Source organism: Vidua macroura, chromosome 2 (genome assembly GCF_024509145.1).
Source record: "Vidua macroura isolate BioBank_ID:100142 chromosome 2, ASM2450914v1, whole genome shotgun sequence".
Lineage (NCBI taxonomy): Eukaryota > Metazoa > Chordata > Aves > Passeriformes > Viduidae > Vidua > Vidua macroura.
The window spans coordinates 72,755,374-72,776,998 of NC_071572.1; positions in this window are offsets into that span (position 1 = coordinate 72,755,374).

Below are 21,625 nucleotides of genomic sequence, written 5' to 3' on the forward strand. Positions count from 1 at the left end.
GTAAATGTATCTGCCTTAATAAAATTCTTCTGAGTCTTGTTTTAATATTACATGTGAGGTCAGTTTCCGAGATGGAAATAGAGCCAGTTTCTCATGCAAACTACTGAGTCTGTCCTCTCTACTTGATATTAGAATTATTGTACTCTGCACTGAAAATTCCTCTCCCCCTTTGTCTGTGTAAGTAGCCAACTTATTGCTCTAGTACGCAAATACTTGGCTATATGCTGGAAAGGAACCTCCAAGTATGTGTTGAATGTGGTTCTTTTTTTCAACAGCAGGTTTTTTCCCCCTCTCAGCATTCAAAAGAAGAAGGAAATGTGGAAATAACTTCCCCAAAAGCATAATGGAATATTGCTGGTTCATACATTTCTCCTTTTGGACCACGCCCCCTTAGCTTGCAGAGGAAAAACTTCAAAAGGAGAGGGTAGGGAGTTCTTTTCCAGTATGTTTGTCTAAGCTGTGGTCCTTCGTGCTATGAGAAACATCTCAAGCAGCTTCAGCAAGAATCTTCTTTCTGCTCCCTTCCACATCCTCCTTTATTCCTACGTCCTCCTTCCCCTCCTCACTTTCTTTCATGTGGATCAAGGCCTGGAAAATGACAAGCCTCTTGATTAATAGATACAGAAAGTCTTCTTATGTAATTTATTTGCTTTCTGCACCTGACTAGAATCACTAGGTTTATCTGGAAAAGAAAATATATCGTCCTTCCTGACTCCAAGTGGCAGCAGAGAGAGCTGAGCATGTGATATCAAGCTGCGCATGGAAAGCAAACAAAACGCCATTTCTGTATTTTGTAAGCATCTCAGGTCATAAAAGTGTCAGCACGCTATATTTCTTGCTGGGATCCTCTCTGTTTTATTATCTGAGCCCTTTCCATTGTGTTGAATGTGCAAGGAGAGTCTCCAAAGCAGGCAACATCTGTTTCCCTGCCATGTTTTTGATAATCAGCTCCATATTCCTTGCAAGTCTCTCGCTCACATATTCCAATCAAACTCAATGGGGGCTTCAACAGTGAGGACACTTCCTTATCTCCCTTCCCCCAGACTCTCCATCTATCATTCTCACATGCTGGCTCACTAAATGCTGATGCAAGAGGCCTGTTCTTACACTTGGGTTACACACTCATAACCTCTCCAGTTTGTTTTGTTTGCTTAAGTCTAATTGCTGTAAGGATGCCTGCCTCTTGGTCCTTGAAGGGGGAGAGGTCAGAGGAAGGAGGCAGGTGGGACATCTGACTGATTTTTGCTTTGGTACCTGTGGAGAACAGTTTTCTAATGCAGTTTTAGATGTGTTTCCCAGTTTTCTTCCCTCAAGAGGAAGTTTCTTCCCCTCTTTCTCAGTTCCCAATTGCTAAATCAATCTTTCTGTCCTTTGCCAAGAGATCTGTTTTAGCATTTATGCAGGAATTTCAATCTGCGGATGGGGATTCTGCCAATAGGAATCAATTAAGTCAATTGTCTTTTGCCTGTGGTATTGCACTTAGAGGATACCCAGCACATTGAGATTTGGGAAGGCAGAAATGTAAGTTACATTGAACTATGAGTTGTTTCTTCAGTGATGTTTTGTATTCACTTTCACAGAATCTGTTTGTGTCCTTGTGCAGAATAGCATTGAGCAGTCATAGGGTGATGCAACCATTGTTGCAGTTGAGATACGGAAGTGGCATTCTGTACAAGATAATTGTATTTATTTATTTAAACTGTAGATTTCCATCACCACAGGTAACCCATCCGTCCGTCCATCCATCTATCCATCCATCCATCCATCTATCCATCCATCCATCCATCCATCCATCCATCCATCCATCCATCCATCCATCCACAACATGGCATGGCAAAACATCACAAAATATCTCCTAGATCTGGGGGAGACTGGGCTTCATACTTGCCTTGATTCTTGACAGTTCCTCTTGCAGCTTGATTAATAGGTGTGTGAAAGAGATCAAGGGTTCAGCAGGTCAATAACAGCACCAAACTGACTCCATGATGAAAGGCCACGAGGACTGAATAAAGAAGAAAAACAAAAGAAAGTGGCTCCTTGCAGAGTACCTGTCACTAAAAATGACTGCAGGAAACAAAAGATAAGGGTGAGGAAAAGTGGGAAGAAGAGATGGATGGACATAGCTCAGGTAGGAGCCAGACAGGGAAGACCCCAGTCTTTGTTGGTGGGCCCACAGAGCAGGCTGTGAGTGCAAAGGCAGACTGTTGTGAGAAATTGCAATGCTCAGGCAGCTGCAAAACAGGAGCGTCCTAGAATAGGGGTAGGAATTCCTGAGGAAATAAAAGGTGGGGGAGAAGAAAGGGAGCTGCTGTAAGGTGGGTTACTGGGAGAGTCAGAAGGTGCAGGGTATGAATAGCCTGAATGGGAATCATGGACAGGGAGAAAGAAATAAAAACAAGTGATCAGGAAGATAAGGACACAATAGAAAATTGTGGTGGAGGAGATTCACAGACTGCTGTGTAGGAAAAAGAGAAAGGACAGGTAAAGAAGATAAAGCACGTGGGGGTGCCCATAAGAGGCAGAAAGAGGACGTAGAGCAGAGATCACAGCAGAAACTTCCTGTCAGGGATCCAGTAACAGAACACACAATACCACAGCTGAGGCTATTCATCCACAGCCTTTGCTTATGTTTCATACACCCTCTATTTATTAGATTTTTTTTTCTTCTTTTTTTTTTATATGAATGCTACCTTTCCTACCTTCAGCTAGCTGAAATTATTTCCTAGGCTGGCTTCTTAATTCCAATTGCACTACATAAAAGTGTGAATGGCCTCGTTAGTTTTATTGGTATAATTTGCCATAATGTTTTCATTAAGTTCACTGGGAAATTTCTAATATTAGACTGTTCTATTTAATACAGTCTTTTAAAAAAGGCATAGTATTTTGCTTTCTCATTTAATAAAATACACAGCAGCAAGTTTGCATTAATGAAATAAAATATTTCAGCTTGAAAGTGAGTCATCACCTAGAGAAAGTGCCTAAAGAAAGCATTTCCGTTATCTTGAATTAAAAATCGAGAAGGGGGTGGGGGGGAATATCCTGTCCTGCCCTGTTCCTTTAAAACCACAGGATAAGAAAAACAGCATGAAAAACCTTGGATTGGATATCTGGGCACAAAAAGCCTTTGGGAGGACACTGCACTTCTGAAATGGGAGGTGGGAGAGAAGGTGGCTGTGTGTGACACTTTCCAAAGGCTGTTCAGCTGAACATTCAACTAGAGGCTCTTGATCGTGAATTAGTTAAATTTGTGAAGGCATTCACTCTCATTGTAGAAGAAACCACATATCTAGACAGTATCAGGAACTGAATGAGATTATAGGGAAATGTGGATCCTGTTACTGTGAGTTAGTGACTTCAGTCTTCGTTCATGGATATTTCAGACATGCTTGCCAGGAAACACAATCCAATAAAAGGCAATGTACTGTGCAGTGGTACAAGGAGAGTTGATTGCAAGACAGATTGACTCAGGGCTTAGCTCTGCAATGGGTGTAAAAGCAAGAGCCAAGGAACATTGAAATTCCAAGTGCAGTTTGGCCTCAACTTGCTATGTGGTCCCCTACACAATATAAAGATGCCACAAGGTTTTGCCCTGTCTTGATCTCATGTCCTTGACCTTCCCAGTTTCCTCCCTCATACTTTAACAACTCTTCTGCCCTTTCTGCTTCATTGGGGAACCTCTGTCTTGCCCCTGCCTTCCACACAGCTTTCTGCAATGCTCCTCCCCACCCAGGAAGTTTACAACCTTCCTGTACACTTTGTTGTCCCTTCATCTTTTTGTCCTTTATGGGTTTCTACATCAAGTTTGCACCAAGAGGCAGTTGCAGTGCTTTAACTGGGAGATGTCAGATCACCAATTCTAGTGTCTGGGCCTGGCTGTTGATTAATATTTAGGGTAAATTCAGGCTCTGATTTTTTTGCAGGCAAGTTCCCATTCCATTTGAAAATGCAGTTTTTATTGAGTGTGCATGATTGAGAACAGCAGAAACAAATCTGGAAAACCTGAGAAAAGCAATTATAATGTTATTAAAAACAAATAAAGTATTGTGTCTAATTTCTATTCTACTTAAAAATATTTGCTCATAAGTCCTATGTGCCTGTCATTTGTGGTGCAGCATCACAACATCTGCAATTTTATAGTCCAGACAAACTAATTCAGACTGAGAGAAAAGCTCAGATGTTCCCATGTTTTGCAGTTGGGAGTGTGCTACCTTATGACCTGTGCCACTTTAGGAAGTGGTCCTGGCAAACTTTCTGTGCTTCTGATCTTGCCTTCTGCTGCAGTTGCCTCGCCACAGCATATACATCATTTGACTGCCTAAATCCAGTGCAGTGTTTGAGCCTTGATGCTGTGCATCTGAGCTCACCTGTCAAAGGATAAGTAGCAAGATCTACAGTATGGAAACATGAAGAGAAAGTAGACTTTGTCAGACAGAAGCTTTTAAAATAGATTTCAGTAGTGTGTGAGATGAATGGGAAGAGTGAGGTCAGTAGGTGGAGCAAATATGACATGAGAACTTTAACACAGAACCAGCTTCAAATGTGCCTTACATGGCCCCCTGAGTACCCCCTGCTCCTGCACTGCAGGAAGCCAGTCACACTGCCTCCTATTTTGTCCCTTCTCCAGGTCACCAATGCAAGCATGTCACCTTCACATTCTTTCTGTTCTCACTTCATCTGGCTTCCACCTGCCTGAGGTCAGTGAGATGAATCAGAGCAGCCTTCAAGCAATTTTAGCCTTTAGAAGGCACTTGCAGGCAGCCAGACTGGGAAGTGCTGAGAGTGCTTTGCTGCTAAGGTTCCACAGTGCTAAGCTGCTTTGTCCTGTCTCTTTTTTAGGATTGTGTCAATCATGTTGTAACTCTAGACTCAGGCCACTGGTTTTAGTAGCACAATTTAAAATGCTTTGTCAATAACAGGCAATCTGAAAACTGCCCAAAAACCGGCTTACAATCTATAGCTCTCCAGAATTTTGCAGAACACATTGCACACTGAACATTAATGTTGATATTTTCTAGATCTTTTGGGCAAGAGGGTGAGTTTCTCATGTCTGCAGGCATGAGGGTACTACCCCAGGGTGATGGGAATAGAGAAAGCCCAAGAATCAGAGAGTAGGTAACTGGGTGACAAAATTAAATCCTACCTGGGAAAAGATAAAAACCAATACATTTGGGGAAAATTAACTAAAGCACATTATTCACCAAGGGAGCCATGGAAATACGTAGACTAAGAAAAAGACCTAAGTTTGAGAGAAGTCTGTAAATTAGACATGAGTTTCAAATGTGTCAGCAACAGAGTTTGGGATGCATACACAAATGATACCACATGAGAGAACATGACAGTAAACCCCCACTCTACATGCCTGGTGTGCCCACACCTGAAAGTTTTGGGGACTTTGAAGTCAGTGGAGTTGTGCCAATGAACACCAGCTGAGTGTCTGCCTGTTGGGTTTGGTTATAGTGGCATCATTAGAGATCATTATTGACAAATTGGGTGAATCCACTCAAAAGGAACACAAGTTATGACTCAGATGGCAAGGCCCACACCTGTAAATGTATATATATATATATATATATATATATATATATGATACTAAGGATGTTTGTGGAATGTTTGGTCTTTGCATAGATTTGCATAAGAACAAAGGTCTGTGAACAAGCACGGGTGTGGGAGCAATGTTGGGGCAGTGCCGTGCTCCCTTGGCATCCCTTTTGTAGTTGCAGTGTCCCTGGAGCTTTGGGCTTTGTGGTTTTTTCAAGCCTAACCCTAAGCAGAGCAGTAAAAGCAGCCTTTTGCTGAGGTGCCCAGCACATGGGTTGTGCCAAGAAGAAAGGTGCGGAGGGAACAAGCTTTGGACAGTGCAATGTTCTTTTTTTGCAGTGAAATGGACCAAACCTTGCCAAAATGATACTCACTGAAATCCCAGAATCTGGGAATTAAGTGAAACACAGAGACTGGAGAAGAAATTGATTAAATGAAACACTAAAAAAACCCAAAAAACAACAACAACAAAAATCCAAAGTGAAAATAATAAAAAGGAATGGGATGACATGAAGTGCAGGGAAATGGGCCGAACCGTGCTGAATTGATCCTCATTGAAATCGCAAAATTTCATTTCCTTTCACGAAATAAAGAATTTAATTTTGTGAAAGGAAGTGAAATCTCAAAGTCAGAGAAAAAAATGAAACAAACTGACTGGGATGGACTTACAATGAAAGGAAATTCGATGGAGAGAAATACAAAAAAATTCTGAAAAAAAGTGATTGTAATCAAATGTAAGGACATGGAGTACTCCAGTTTGGGTGCCTTTTGTAATTGCAATGTCTCTGGAGCTCTAGGCTTTGTCATTTTCTCAAGCATAACCCTAAGTGTAACCCTAAACCTATTTGCATCATTAAATGACACATTTTGTTGAGGTGCCAAGCACATGGGTGACGCTGAGCAAAAAGGTGTGGAAGGAGCAATACTGGGGCAGTGCTGTTCTCCCCTTGGCCTATCTTTTGTAGTTGCAGTGTCCCTGGGCCTCTAGGATTTTTGCATTTCTCAAGCCTAACCCTATAAGCTTGTTTTCTCTCCATATCTATCTTAGTTATATAGAAGTTGAGTTTAGATGTATACATCTCAGTATAGGTGTCTAGATTTTTGTTGCTTAGTGTATGACAGGTGAAGTGGCCATGAAGCTCCAAACACTTCCCATTTCATTTTTAAAGATACACAGGCCTTTACAGCTACTCAAGGCCATTTAATGCAATGCCCCTTGAAATGAAATCCTGAAGATGAAAGTTCCCTGTCATTTTGTATAAGACTATCCAGGACCTGATTCAGAGCTCTGGAATTCAGTGAAAATCTTTCCATTGACTTCAAAGTCTTTTCAGTCATTCTTAGATAATAGCAAAAATGTCACTTCTTTCTTTCCTTCTTTCCAGTTCTGTTGTCTGAGACTGCACAATGTATGATTGAATCCCTATGTCCCTTGCATATCTTGCATGCCAGCTCCCTTTAACACATTCTGTGAAGCCCATGATATTAAATGACACACTCAGTTGCTGTAGGCATCTACTTTCCAATCTGGACCCCAGCTGCTTGAGGTCTAACAAATTGTTCTCAAAGGACAATGTGAAAGCAACATTTGATGTATTTACTCAGTTTAGCTAAACACCTCTAAACAGATGACTATGAAAGTTGGAGAGTTAATCTATTTCAGGCACAGAAGTCTCAGCAGCAGACAAGTAATTACAAACTTACTTATTCGTTAAGCTTGATAAAGGTAGATATTTTTCTTGTTTCTAATGATTATAATACTGAAGAGTCATAATGCTGAAGTGCCTACAGGGAATTTAACCACTTAACTGCCAGAGACCCAGATGACCCACATCACATACACAGATGAATGTGAATACATGACCAATTCTGAAGCACGGCTTTTACTCACAGAAAACGACAAACTTATAAAGTCTGCACTCAAAAACCCCATGCTAAAGACAGATAGGCTTCATGTGGTGAAGACTCCTTGAGTTTCTGTCATGTCTTGTTGCCCCCAGATGATGCCAGAGGTCAAAATAAGGTTATTCATCTTTGTATGTGAGATGGGAAATAAAAATCCTGGAGCTACCTCTCTTGTGTCCCTGAAGCTGTTCAGTCACTCACCTGAATGCTCACCTGACTGAATCCAACACCCTCCAGATAGTATTTAGCTACTATTTAGATCCTATTGTTAGCTCTGGAAACACAAAGTCTGCTAGTTTGATTAACCTTTGGTATCCTTGTAATAAAAACTTGAAGGATGTGGAATTATCTATCACAAATAAATTATGTCAGTCTTTTTTCAGGGAATTCAGTCCCACTCCTGAAGCTAGTCTCACCTGTGGGCAGTTATCCTAAATTCACAGACATTGTTTCTCTCTAACAGTGTACAATCCACCTGTGCTGTTGGCCTCCTCACTTGGACATTTATATTTCACATTTCTATTGCATGTGACAGTGCAAAAAGACATCACTAACTAATATTGATGTCTAAGGAATGCAAAGAGCTGAAGTGGAAAAAATACATAGAAGAGGAGGCAAGACTATTTGTCCTTGTCATGCTGGCTGACTGGTGATTAAAAAAAGAACAAAGTAGAGCAAGGCAGATGAGAGGTCAGTGTATTCCCCCGTCATAAGGGAAAAATAGCAGCATGCCTTACTAATAAAACCTGCAAAGAAACAAATAAGAAAGCCCTCATATGTAGAAACACCCTCCAAATACCATAAGTACTGATGGGGAGGAAATGAGATGCTGGGCACATGGGATGGGCGAGAGCACCTCTGGCCAATTAAACAATAACTCTCTATATCACCCGGACACAGATTTCAGACTCCAGCCTGAAATTTGGACACTCTCAGAAGCTTCTCTGACCATGCCAGACAAGCCTGCTTTTGTGCTACCATATCAGTCCCAGACATGTGTAGGCAGGTGGAGTATTTACTCTGTCACAGCTTCACACTCTCTTGAATTAATCCACATCTCCTAGAGAAGGGCTTGATCCCTGCTGTGCCATAATTTTCACTGTCTTTTTGAAACTGAGTGCCCAGTCTTCCAATGTGAAATCGTCTCTCAAATGTAATAGGAATTATGAAATAATTATGGACTTTGACCTGTGGTGAGCCAGGAACATCTTCCATGACTGAGAGCTTAGAGGTGGACATCAGACAAAATCATGCATAATCTTTTGCAGACCAGAGCAGAAGAGAAGAGAACAGACAGCAGTGGAATGCACTTAAGAGAAATAGATACACAGATGAAAGAAAAAGGCCTTGATATTTAAAATATTTATTGTCTTAAAAGGCATGAAAACTGATACTAGCCATTAACTAATAGACGTTCTGCCTTTGTGATGCAGCTTACATCCCTAACTAAAACCACATCTCTCTACTGACTTTGTCTGAAGCCAGGTGCACAGATGATTAAATTTTGGTCCAGCTGTAAGGAGAGTGTCTCCATCCTGTCCTCTCCTCTAAGCACACACCATCTGTATTATACTTATTCATCTCCTTTTGCTGGGCTGACATACTGAGCCCATATTCTTCCAGCAACAGTTGTCCTCGTACTGTCAAGCTGTGCAAATGGAAGGGATCTAAGCCTAAGGGAGTAACAGGCTCTGGGAGAAGGCTACTGCTGTATTTAAGCAGTATTAACTGCTCAGCTTTAACCTTGATGTTGTTCATATGCTTTTTCACAAAAGAGATTTGGGGCTCTCACTATCCACTGTTGCCAGCATGACTTATACATCTGTGTTTACCATATTGAAACGCTGTGCTGCTGTGAATATCCTCCGTGTGAATCAGAAAGGAAAGAGGCTGGCTTTGTATCTGCAAGCATGTGGATTCCTTGTAATGAGCAGAGGGTAGATTGCTTAAAGCATTTTTATTTTATTTTCCGAACATAATTTTTGAGCCCCTGTTCCTGTGTCACAGGCCTGCTTGTAGCAGGAAATGATAAACCTAGACCCTGCCTCTTTGAGGAAAGGATAGGTGGAGAAAAGGACTTCAAATACATGTATGTTTTTCATAAAAAGATAAGACAGCTACTTTAAGTGTGCTGAACATACCAGAGAATGGAAACAGACTCATTTTTTTTTCTTTTGTTTGGTTCTTCCTCTGGTCTAAGCCATGGAGCCTAACCAGATCAAATATATGCAATAGGTTTGACCCACATGCAAATGTTATTCAGACCTGGATCCAATTCTATCACCCAGGTTTTTCACTCTAGCAGATGTTGAACCACACAAGAGGCATTGAAACTTCCATTTCAAAAAGTTCCTCCAAAGCATGTCACTATTGACTAACCTTAGCCTTTATTCTCCCTTGATTTCCTCTAAAATGCAAAAAGGCATTTTCTTCCTCATTTTTCACAAGACATTAGGATCTGGTTTCTGTTGAGTATGCTGCCTTCCTGATGTGATTCTGTCTTGTACATCCCAGGATTATTTCAGAGACGATGGACTTGGGCTGCACAGGGCACAGGTCTCGAATGCAATAACTTTGAGAAGAGCAGGTAGAGAGCAGAGAAAACACTTGATGGATTCCACAAATAAAGAGGCTGATGGTGAAGATTCAACACTGCTTGTTGAATATATCTTGTCAGGAAACAGCATCATCCTTTACCCCACATCACGCACAAGTGGTGTCCTGCCAAGGTACCAGAACAATGCTCAAGAACCCAGAAGGACAAGGATAGATCTGTGCTCTCTCTGCTTTACCAGTAGATCACCCACCAGTACTGCATCAGTTCCCATCTTTCAGTCTGATTAGAATCTAGGCTGTGATAAGCCTAGGTCAGGCCAGACGTGCCAAAATTTGTAGAGATAAGGAGAAAAAAATTAAAAGGTTGACAAGAAGGTGACTGCTTGCCAATAGCATTCTGTCAAGTGTCCTACACCATTGTTTGGATGCCATAAATAGCATATTCTGCAGGACATTGTCCCTCAATAAAAATAGAAGCCCCAAGTGAAAGAACATCCATAGATAGAAGAGAGTATAGAAATTACAAGCTATGCTTTGCAGCCACTTCCTAGCCACAAAGTCCTTGCTTTCCTCAGCCACCTAAGAAAGCTCGTAGGGAAAAACCATAGTTCAAGCACAACTATAAGTATATCTATAACTATACAACATATATCAAATATAATAAATAATTAAATATTTATGGAGTAATCCATTTGATTAGTGGGTTAGCAGACAGATACAGGTGTAAAGGAAAAGTAGAACAGCAGATCATAGAAAGGCTTCTTTTAGAAGCACCAAGTTCCATATCAAGATAGCTTTTAGTGAACTCTTGCAGTAAATAGGGCAAGAAATATTTTACATAATGAACAATTCATATGTAAATGTAACAAACACATTCAGCCTGTTTTGTTTTGTTTAGTAATGGGCAATAAATTGTTACTGTAAATAAATTGTAACTGCACAATAAATTGCAACTGCTCACTCTGTCACATGTAAACCACAGTCCAAACATGGGACATTAGGGGTAAAAAATAGATCTTGGTTTTATCTAAAATTTACCTTAGGGTCATTCTTGGAGTCCAACCTTAATTCTGCTCTGAGAAAGGCTGTATAGCCTCTTCTCTGCCATGTGGAGCTGGGTGAAAAATGTGAAACTACTGCAAATTGATTAAGAATAATGAGATATAATAACTTTATGGTGACATTATTAGTGAGATGATTTGCTATGATTGAGATTATAATGCCTTCATGGGGGAAAGAATTTGCCTAGCTGGAGAAAAAGTAAGCAGGAGAGCAATGCAGTAGCCAACAAGTAAGCAACATTTCCCAAATTAACAGGGCAATGGCCTGTTAACTTCAGGCTTCAAAAACAACACAGCTGGAAAATCCATGAACATTTATAAAGCCCTCAGTACAGAGAAAGGGAGAGAAGGTGAATGTACAGGACTGCCAGTGGGGTCTCTTTGCATGAAGATACATTGTTCAGCTAGATTAGAACCTTTTCATTCTGTAAGTTTTTTTTTACTTTCAAGAAATAATCCTTGTCATTGGGACAGACACTTGATTGGAAGATAGGACTGCCCTTGCTTGTGGAAGGAGCAGAGCAGGAAGTGCTACAGGGAATCAAGGTACAGCAAAGAAGTTCCGGTGTCCTTCAGGCCAGCCTGAGGAGCCTTTCACAGGCACTTACACCTGCCCCTCACACAAAGTGTGCCAAGGCTCTGGACCTTCATGAAAAGGCATTGAAAAGGGCTGCTTTTAAAGCTTCTGCCATAGACCCTTCTGGCTAATAGGAGCCAGCAGAAATGACATGCATGAAATCTGTGTAAACGGTGAAAGAATGTTACATTTGTAAAATAATGATTCGACTTTGTTGTTAAGTATTCAATTTAAAGGAGAATTTTTTTCAGTAGGCTAAGAAGGCTGATAAGAAATTGATTCCTAGAGCAACCACATATATTATTTTCTGCATATACTTTTCTTTGTTACAGAAATTCAATACCAGAAAAAGCAAGCAGAATGCAAACCTTTTTCCTCCACTATACCTCAGTTAGCATAGTACTGCATCTTCCCCTGCTGCAGTAAAATAAAAGATAAGACCAGCTCTAAAGAGCTGGAAAAAGAACTGGAAATTTAATTCACAAACAAATTAGCTGCATAGCATTTAATATTCCCAGTGAGGAAATGAAGAGAAATTTATTCTGTTCCTGCTCTCCACAAATTCACCAGAGGGAATGATAACCCTTAATTAAAGAAGACTGATTGTTTTTGTTTTTTTTTTTCTCAAGCTTTCATTTGCCCTAAAATAAAATGATGAGAAATAAATGGTGCATATAAAAAAGTAAAAACCTCACTGGAAATGCTGCAGTCATTCAAATTTCTCATTGTAGTAGATATTACATTCTAAAGAGCTCTTTAATAATCTAGCAGGAGAGGAGCTCAAATTGGGCAAATTCCTGCCTGGTTTCAGTGCATCAAATCCATTCAAGAAAACAAACAAAACCCAAGGAATTCTTTCTCTTACTTCAGGGCTCATAATTTTGGGTAGTTTGCAAGTATACAGTATATTTTTTTTTCCTATAAAGACTATGTTTAAATATGAAGAAAACAGGAAGATCTGGATGAAGAAGGAGATGGATGGCAAAGTAGAAAGGAGCCTAGGACTAGAACTATATTGATGACACCTTGACATGGTCAGATGAAATTGAATAGGAAACACAGGCTGAACAGCAGAACTGATCCTAATGCAAACTTAACAAAGAAGCGTTGTGCCTAGAGAGCTGCAAACTGTTAAAATATTTGTCAATATTCAAGGAATGAGAGGTGAACTAAAACCTTTATTTGCATCTTGTTTATAAAGAATGTTCATCTTTCCATTTGTTTAAAAATGCAAAATAGAGGATTTGGAAAGTCTAGTTAGAGATGAAACATCTCAGTACCTTCTACTGCACACTTGGACCAAGAAAGAACTCTGAAGAGTCTGAAGGCAAAGATGCCTTTGATAATGGGTAGGTATGGTAGAGGATGACTCTTGCATGACTTGTTTCTCCTGGCCTGAATGCAGCCATGGCGCTGCCTTAGACTGGTCACTCCAAGGGCTAATGACGCTGTATTGACAGTCTTTGACACATTTCCCACAGCATTCTGCTGGAGGAACTGTTACAGATCTTTTCCAACCCAAACAGCTCTAGGATTCTATGTAAGAAAGAGGCCTATGAAAACTGTTCTCCTGTTTTGATCAAGGATACTTTTAGCTCCAGCACAGATCCTTGTGCAGCTTCTCTGGAGACATCTGCTCTAAAAAATATTTATCACTACTCTCTGTTTCCTTTAGTTCAATTAATTCTTTTTCATTAACTTCCTTCTTGTACACTGGCTATTTAGTGTACTTAGCAAGCTTTGGTGAGGGATATATCAAGGCAGATTCTGTCTACAGGGCCGTCTTTGACAATCTGCTGATGATCCTTTCAAAGATATCCAAGGAAAGCTCCCAGAGAAGACTTCTCTTTACACAAAGATTTTGACTCACTTGAAGTATATTCTATTTCTTCACATATGAAGAATGAATTCTCTACTGAATGCTAACGATTTGTCAACAGAATTTGCCCTCTGACACGAGCATGCCCTGGTCTCCTGGAGCTGTGCTGTTCACATTTGAAGGCTTAGAAAGTACTATGAAACATAAGAATTGTGTTTCCCTGGAGGTCCCCCAGGACCTGTTTTAAAGATTGGCTTCATAAAAGTCACCTTTCAGTCTTCAGGTCCCAAAAAGGTTCCAAATGGAAGGCTGCACACCGTGAATAGTAATTCAGGGTTTCCATCCTTGATTTCTGCTAGGTTACATCTGACTCCAGCAGCTTGTAATATGTCACTTTGTCTATTTGAAACAAAATCTCATCCACAATTACTTTGACTTCAGACATATCGTCTGCATTTTCCCCCTTATGAAAACTTTCCCCCTTTTCTTCCCAGTGAAAACCACTGCAGAATGGCTTCATTGTCTCTGATTTTTGTCTAATCACTAGTTGGCCGTACAGAGCCCCTAGCAAGATTTTTCTCCAGACATTTTTGATGAAGTACTAGTTTTGATTTCTTTAGCTAATTCTCCTCAAACTCTTCTAGGATTATTGCTTTTAATCTGCCTGACAACACTATTCTTTTCATTTTATTGGTTTGGATACAATAGACATCTTTTTGGAACATCTTTTTACTGCTAATAAACTTGCTTACTTGGCTGTTCATATGTGCTGGCCTCCTTTAATCCATTCTCCAGCCTTTCTCAATAGGTCATACGCAGCAGTGTTATGCTTCCAGTCTGGTGTTCTTAAGAAGTTTCCATGCTGTTTGCTAGGATTTCTCTTTGCTGACCTTTCTAGATTCTTTTTAACAAGCTCCCTCATTCCTGCATAGCTTTTCTTGAAGTGGAGGACAATGGCACTGGCGTATTTGGCCTGCAGTGCTCCTCTAGAGCTGGTGAAGCTGAGCCCTCTGTGGTCACTGTCACAGAGTGGAGCTTCTATTAGAAGGGCTACAGCCACAAAGCTGAGGACTGTCTTTGCTCCTGTGGGCTCAGACCAGATGCTCCATGAAATAATTGCTGACAGAGCCCAAAAATGTCATGTCTTTTTCATCTGCTGGTATGACATTTGTCAATCTACAGGAGGGCTGTTGATGTCTCCCATTGCTACTGTTTTTCCTGCTTCTCTGATTTCTTACAGTGTATTGAATTCAGGGCATTTTGCTATCCTGGGTCAGTAACATTATCTATCATAACAATAATCTTCTGGTTGAGGCCTGGAATTTCAACCAGTACAGATTTCATGTAACTTGAGATGGTGAACTTGTAAATTTGTTTTGATGATGAGCCTTCAATGAGGCAGAGCAATGCTCTGTCTCCTGCACAGTTTATGTCTGTATTTTATATCCTGTGCTTAGTGTCCCTTTGATAGTCTTCTTTGCTCCAGGTTTCCAATATGTATGGTTGATTAGTGTCTGCGCTTTGGATCAAACATTCTGCTTCCCTATCTCCTTTTTGAGATTTCAAATGTTATGTAGAAGTGAGTGTACCACTACTTTGGTTCTGTTATTGGCATCTTGTATGAAATTCATTATTTTTGTTTTCCTTTGCCTGCTGGGTTACTTGCATTGTCTAGATTGTGATTTTCTTGAGGATTCAGAACTTCCCCATTTTTTATCTCATAAGGATACTCATGTCGAACCTGGTCTTTTCCACACCTATCAGCTTGCCCCAGCTACCTGGGTTTTCCAGCCTGTTGGGGGATATTTTAATTCCAAAATTACTGTCTGGGGCCTTCATTTTGCTAAGAATGTCTGAGAGTGTTTTCAATTTGCTGCAAGACCAAGCAATATCATGAAAGAGACTTAGATATGTTGGATGTTTTCAAATCAGCTGGACTTGATGAAATTCCTGCTAAGATGCTGGGAAGATTGTCTGAAGCAATGCCAGCACTATTAGCTGCTATCTTTGAGGAACTGTGAGGTACAGACATAAATGTGTTGCCTTTATATTTTTTTTCAAGAATGAGGGAGCAGGGGAAGCAATAGTTGAGCCTCCAGAAGTCAACTACAAGGTGAGTGGCAACCAGGGTGCATTTATTAAGAACAAATTATACCAAACCAATCTAATATGTTCCTGTGATGGGACTTGTTGCTAGGGAAGAAGATTATTTTAACTTTAGTGAGGCTTGGAACACTGTCTCATATGTCTCATAGCTTCTAAGAAGCAAGCTAAGGAAAAATTGTCTGTGTACAATTTTCAGCAGTGGAGAGCAATACTGACTGAAAAATATAATCAGAGAATACTGCTTGATATTCAGACTTAATTTGATGATTGAGATCTCTTGCTAACTTTTTAATTAATCAAATAACGCAGGAAAAAAAAACCCTACAGAATATATTTGAAGGGTTTGAAATTACTTTAAATGATCTTGATGACCTGGAGAAATAATCTGGAAAACCTAGCATGCAGTTTTGTGAGGAAAACAACATCTTCTGCCTTTAGATTTCAATCACCTGCTGTTCATGAGCTGGACAGCAGCACTGCAGGGAGGAATCTGGAGGTTGCAGCGTGTCCCAAGCTGAAAGCTTCATGCAAAGCTGCTGCAAAACAGAGAAACCCCTCAGTGGAATGTTGCCACAGATCAGTGGGCAAACAGGGTCACACTGCCTCAACTCAGCTGCTTCCCCACTCTCAGAGTCAGTGTCAGCCTGAAGAATGCCTCTGTAGTGGGCTGGTGGGGGTGGAGGCAGATTCTGATCCCATACTGGGGCCTCTTGAGAGCAAATTCTCTACTTTCAAGAGAGACTGAAGCTCTGCTGGGTTTCTAGACATTAGCAATTGTAGATAAGCCAACTTCCAATACACCAGTGGAGGTTTGCTTCCTGAAGGCAGCAGTTCAGGTGTTCCAGAGCCCTAAGCTCAGCTTAAGCACTAATTCAGTCTCAAGGGTAGAAGCAGCCTCTCATTTATACTTTTGACTCCACAGTCTCATTAACACTGAGATTCATTAAAATCTCCTTATTTTCTGCCCTTCCACCACCATGAAATCTCAAGGCTGAGGTGGATCTTTCATGATAGAGATTGTTCTTGACACTGTTGCTCAAAGGCCTCCTTTGTATCATAGCAGTTTTCTCTGTCTCTTTTTCTCCGAGGTGACTTCCAGGATGTATTAGGGCGTCTCTGTCGTGTATTTGGGATAGAGTATTTTTAAGTCATCTGCCACCTCTCAACATCTTCAGCAAAAAATGAGAGTTCTTTGCTAGGTGGTTGATCTCTGAGATTTGAGACTTCTATTACCCTTAGCTTGACTCTTACCTGAGTTGAAGAAGAGACTAGACTAATTCTTTGTTTGGAAGAGACGAACAAAAGTGTTTGTCCCCTTTCTTTGTCTCAGGATGGAATGGCACATCTGAAGAAATAAGTAAGGAACATACTGCTGAGTAATGAACACAAAAATACTATCTATCATCACAGCTGAATAAACAGTAGTATTGGCAGAATCTGTCTCCTTTGTTACATATGAGGGCCAGGAGAGGACTCAACTGGAAGATCATGTCCAGTTCCTGGTGCTTTAATTAAGGAAGGATGTTGAACAGCTGGAGAGTCAGAGGACAGAATTTGGAATCACCAGAAGTCTAGAAAATATGGCTCATGATGAAAAGCCAAAGGAATTTGCATAACTTGGTTTAGAAAAGAGACAATAGAGGGGGTGGCCCATTGATGAACTTTAAATATTTTAAAAATAGACATAAAGAGAAAGGGACTGAATCTTTTTTGTGCCTATTATGGGTGGAAAACAGCTGAAATTACAGGAAGGGAGATCCTGATGAAACATCTGTAAATTTTCCTTGTATAGTCAATTGATGAAACTGGTTTTCTTTGGAGGAAGTGGCATCTCCATGAGTGGAGACAAGCATGGGTGTAGGTAATTCTGACTTCAGGAACAGGAGTGGACTGGATGTCTTCTCCTCTCCAGCCTACTTTTCTATTCTTCTGTAGCTGTTATCCAGTGGCTGACAAAGACTTAGTCCTCACTGATTCCCAAATGGTGCTGCTGATAGCAGGATCACTCCCACTGCAAGGAGAAGCTACCAGGACTTTTTCCAGCTGATAAAATGGAAGGGGGACATCAAGAACCGAGCACTCTTCAACTCAGATAGGGACAGATCCCAGGCACCTCTTGTTTCTGTTTTTAGTGTCCTCTGGATTTGAGCAAGCTACTACTTTCACCACTAGCACCATGGTACTTTAAAAACAAGACAAAGAATGAAGGCCACAGCTACAGAAGCCTAGCTGGCCCAGCAGGCCAGGTAAGGCTATGGACAAAATAATCCGTAGCTAAACCTATGTGAGGTTATATCATAATTAATGTAATTTCCAGCTGCCTCTGACTCCCTGGCTTCAAAAAGGACAGCTGTCCTGGAAATCAAGGGGAAAACCCCACGCTGAGTCTTGTCTGAGCTCCTCTGCTGCTCCACCCTGTGTAAGCTCAATGTCTTTGGAGACAGCTTTGGCAGCAGCTGGCGAGAACCACAGGGTGTTCTGGGAAACAGCTTCTGTAGACCTTTCTCCCCAACTCCGTTCTTGCTCATCTCACACTACCCCAATTTTCATAAATGCTATAAGCTGTACTTATTTGTGGAATTCTTTGCCTGACAGTAGTCTTACATATGTACCTGAGGGATGCTGTAAGTTCTCATACTGAGAATATACAGTCACTGTCCTCCTTCCTCCAGCATTTCCCAGCAATAGTTCAATGACTCTGCATCTGCTCTCTGAAATCCATTTTTTTAATGTTTTGTTATGGTCTGCTCAGCCTGTGACTCTGCTTGCACACACCCTCCCTGCTACCTGCAGGTCATCACTCCTCACATGACCCAGCTGAGTCTCCTGCATCAAACACTGATGTGGTCTTTCCTCCCAGCCTGTTGGACTTATTCAAGCATTGCTGGTATCAGAGCTTACAGCTCCAGGTCTTTTATGAAGAGAGGTAACCAGGGGAAAAGACTGCATTATCTCTCTTCAATACCACAAAGCACTCCAGATCTTCCTCATGTGAAGAAATATAATGGAACACACTTCCACAGTAGGACACAGAAGCATGCTCCTGAATTCTTCTGGGTTTTTTGTGGGGGAGGGAAAGGAGAAATGAAAAAAGAAATTGTAGGGATGAGATGAAAGAAAGGATGTCACAAAAAATTCAGATGAATGCTGAGCACAAATCAAGTTCTCTTCTGGTTTTTGGAGGCAGAGGTTTTTGCAGAAAGAACAGCCAAATGTTTGGTAGTCTCCTAGAACACTAGAAAAGTGTGTCACAGGCCGTTCCCTCTGCCTCTTTCCCAAATTTATCCCCTTCTCTTGATCCTTCTACCCCCCTGAAACCCTGCCATCCCAGGATATCCCTGCCTATTTTGCTCCCACCTGCTCTGTCTCTGACCTTGTTACCTCTGTATATCCCTCCCTGCGTGTCCCTGGATGCTGTCCTGTAGGTCCTATTTTGAGCCATTATTTTTTCTCTTCCTCCGCCCCTTCAGTGCTGTTTAAGGCTGCATCCAACTCTGGGTGGCACAGGGTGAGGTAGAGCAGGGCACAGCCAGCTCTCTGCCCTCTGCTCATATTTAGGGCTGAGCTCCTGTGGCACAAGCATGCTCTGCACCAGGCAAGTCTTCAGCAAAGACAACATCTGCATTTCAGACAAGCTCTGCAGACCATGTGCACATGGAAAGCAGTGATTTACAGCTAGGTCAGATCTGACAGGATTTTCATATGGCCACCAAGTACAGGCTGATGTCTCCAGGGATCAACCCCTGCTAATTTCAAGCATGAAGCACTGAACTGCAGTGAAACCACTGTAAGATATTTTCAGCATTGGCCAACCATATTTTTCACTAACCTCATTCTTGGAAGTTGCTGACCAACTTTCAGTGAAATGTTTCCAAAATAAAATTCAACCCAACACAGAGAACACGGATGGAAAATTTCAGCCTAGAATGATTAAAATATGAAAAAATTAAAAGCAACTGAAAATTAGATCTTATAATCAAAACTGTTAGGCAACATTAAATATAAGATTTGGTGCCCTCTCCACCTGTAACAGAGGGATGGCTATTTAAGTATTCAATTTGGGAAAAACTTTCTTGCATAACTGACATGCAAGGAGAAAGCATTTTCCTTCCGAACTTGAGACATATGCCCAAGAAAGGCATATGATAAGGAGAAACACTGGGGACTGTATTCAAACTGTTATGTGATTTGAATGATTTACATTGCTTGGAGTTCACCAGTTTCTTCACCAAAGTGTTTTAAAGTCCCACACTGAAGTGAGCACGAGTGGATGCGTCAGGGACAGAGATGCCAGCTTGACCCACCGTGATTTGCCATCTGTGAAAAACAAACAAATACAACCAACTGGAGGAAGGAGTATTGTGACTGTAATAGGAACTGGAGCACAGATTTACAGAGGATTTGTAAAGATCTGTGTTTGGACTCACGAGCCTTTGGCTATTTTAGCATTGAAAAGTAAGCGGCTGCAAAAGCCCAGCTACACAGATCTGTGCAAAAATCAAGCCTTGGCTGTTGACTGCTTGACATTCTACCTGCAAGGGTGAACCAGATGTGTGTAATTATTTCCTATACTATTTTCTTTAGTTTTTAAAAGTAGACAGCTAGGTTGCCAGCAAAGTTTCTAGGGAGTCTTTTTAAGGTTTTTACTACACTCCAATGAAAAGGCTCCAGAATTTTAAAACTTGTCCACTTTTTTCAAGTATATACAGGGGTTATAATAAAATATATTATCTATGTGGCAAATTTTGATTTCCTCAGATTACAGCTTCACAGCTAGATCAGGAGTATTACTGCTATCAGAGAAAATACTGCTTTTGGAGCAAGAAGTCACTGCTACTTTGAATTGAATCCATTGCAAAAAGAAGAAAATATATCTAGATGCAAAGTACAGCCTCTTAAAAGCCACAGCATAAACACAGAGATTTTTCCCCTTTTCTTATCCAAAATACAGTAGTCACAGACTATTTTTAATTCATGTAAAATTATGATAATCATGAAAGCATAAAATCTATGGTTTGCTGAATTGGCTACAATGTGCATCCCTAAAGTAGGGAAGTACTGAGATCAGCATAATGAGAAATATGACAGAGGTCCCTGCAGATGACTTGTAGGCTGAATCAAAGATCATGCCAGACCAGATGTAGCTACATTTATTGCTGTGCTGTGCACCAGAAAATGTTAAAAATAAAGCATAGGGAGTGAAGATTTCCAAACATATTAGCAGTACTCTGGTGATGTGATCGTAGCAGTTTTAAGGCCATAGTGCCTTGAAGTTCAGCAAGTACTGGGTTCTTTTTATGTCTTTTACCAACCTAGATTGATATATATGACCCAAATCTGACATCTAGTGGTGGAAGAATGAGGGCAGGATTTTCCTTGCCTTCCCAGGGATGCACTGGGCTGTGAGCACACACTTTGCTCTTCTCTTCAGAAGTGACCTGAAGGCTGCCTGCCCCACGGCTCATCCTGGGCAGGGAAGCAAACCAAGGAGCTTGTGGGCATTTCAGCTAATTGTGCACACCTTGTCTAGTTCATATCCACAGCTATCCATGCCAGAAGCCAGTTCCACAGTGCTGTCAGCAGATAATGAGCTCTGAAGGCTGAATTCAAAGAAGTTTCAAAAGACAGTAGTAGAGACCACCCTGTCTGGTTGAATTTGGGCAGGGTCTTGTGAATGCTTCTAACAGAAAGAAGAGGTGTTCACTACAGCTGCACAGATGGTGTCAGTGACCTACAATTTCTGCTGTCACAAATGTCAGGTCTGCACTCCTGGACCAGACCAGCCAGTTCAATGCTAGCTCATGAGGCTGCAGATCTGTTTAGCTTCCAGCTCTTTCCCACCACAGTAGTTCATTCACTGGCCCATCTGGGCTGCTTGAGCTGGGAGGCCAACAATACTTCGGGAAAGTTTCAACAAGTTTCTGCACCTGCCACTATAATATCTCATTTCTCAGTTAGCAAAAATCAAAGCTTCAGGCTCTCATACTTGCACAGAAATGTTGAAGGCATGAACCCTAAAGGCTAAAAGAAGCTAAAAGCCAAATAAAACTGTCCACTGTTTAT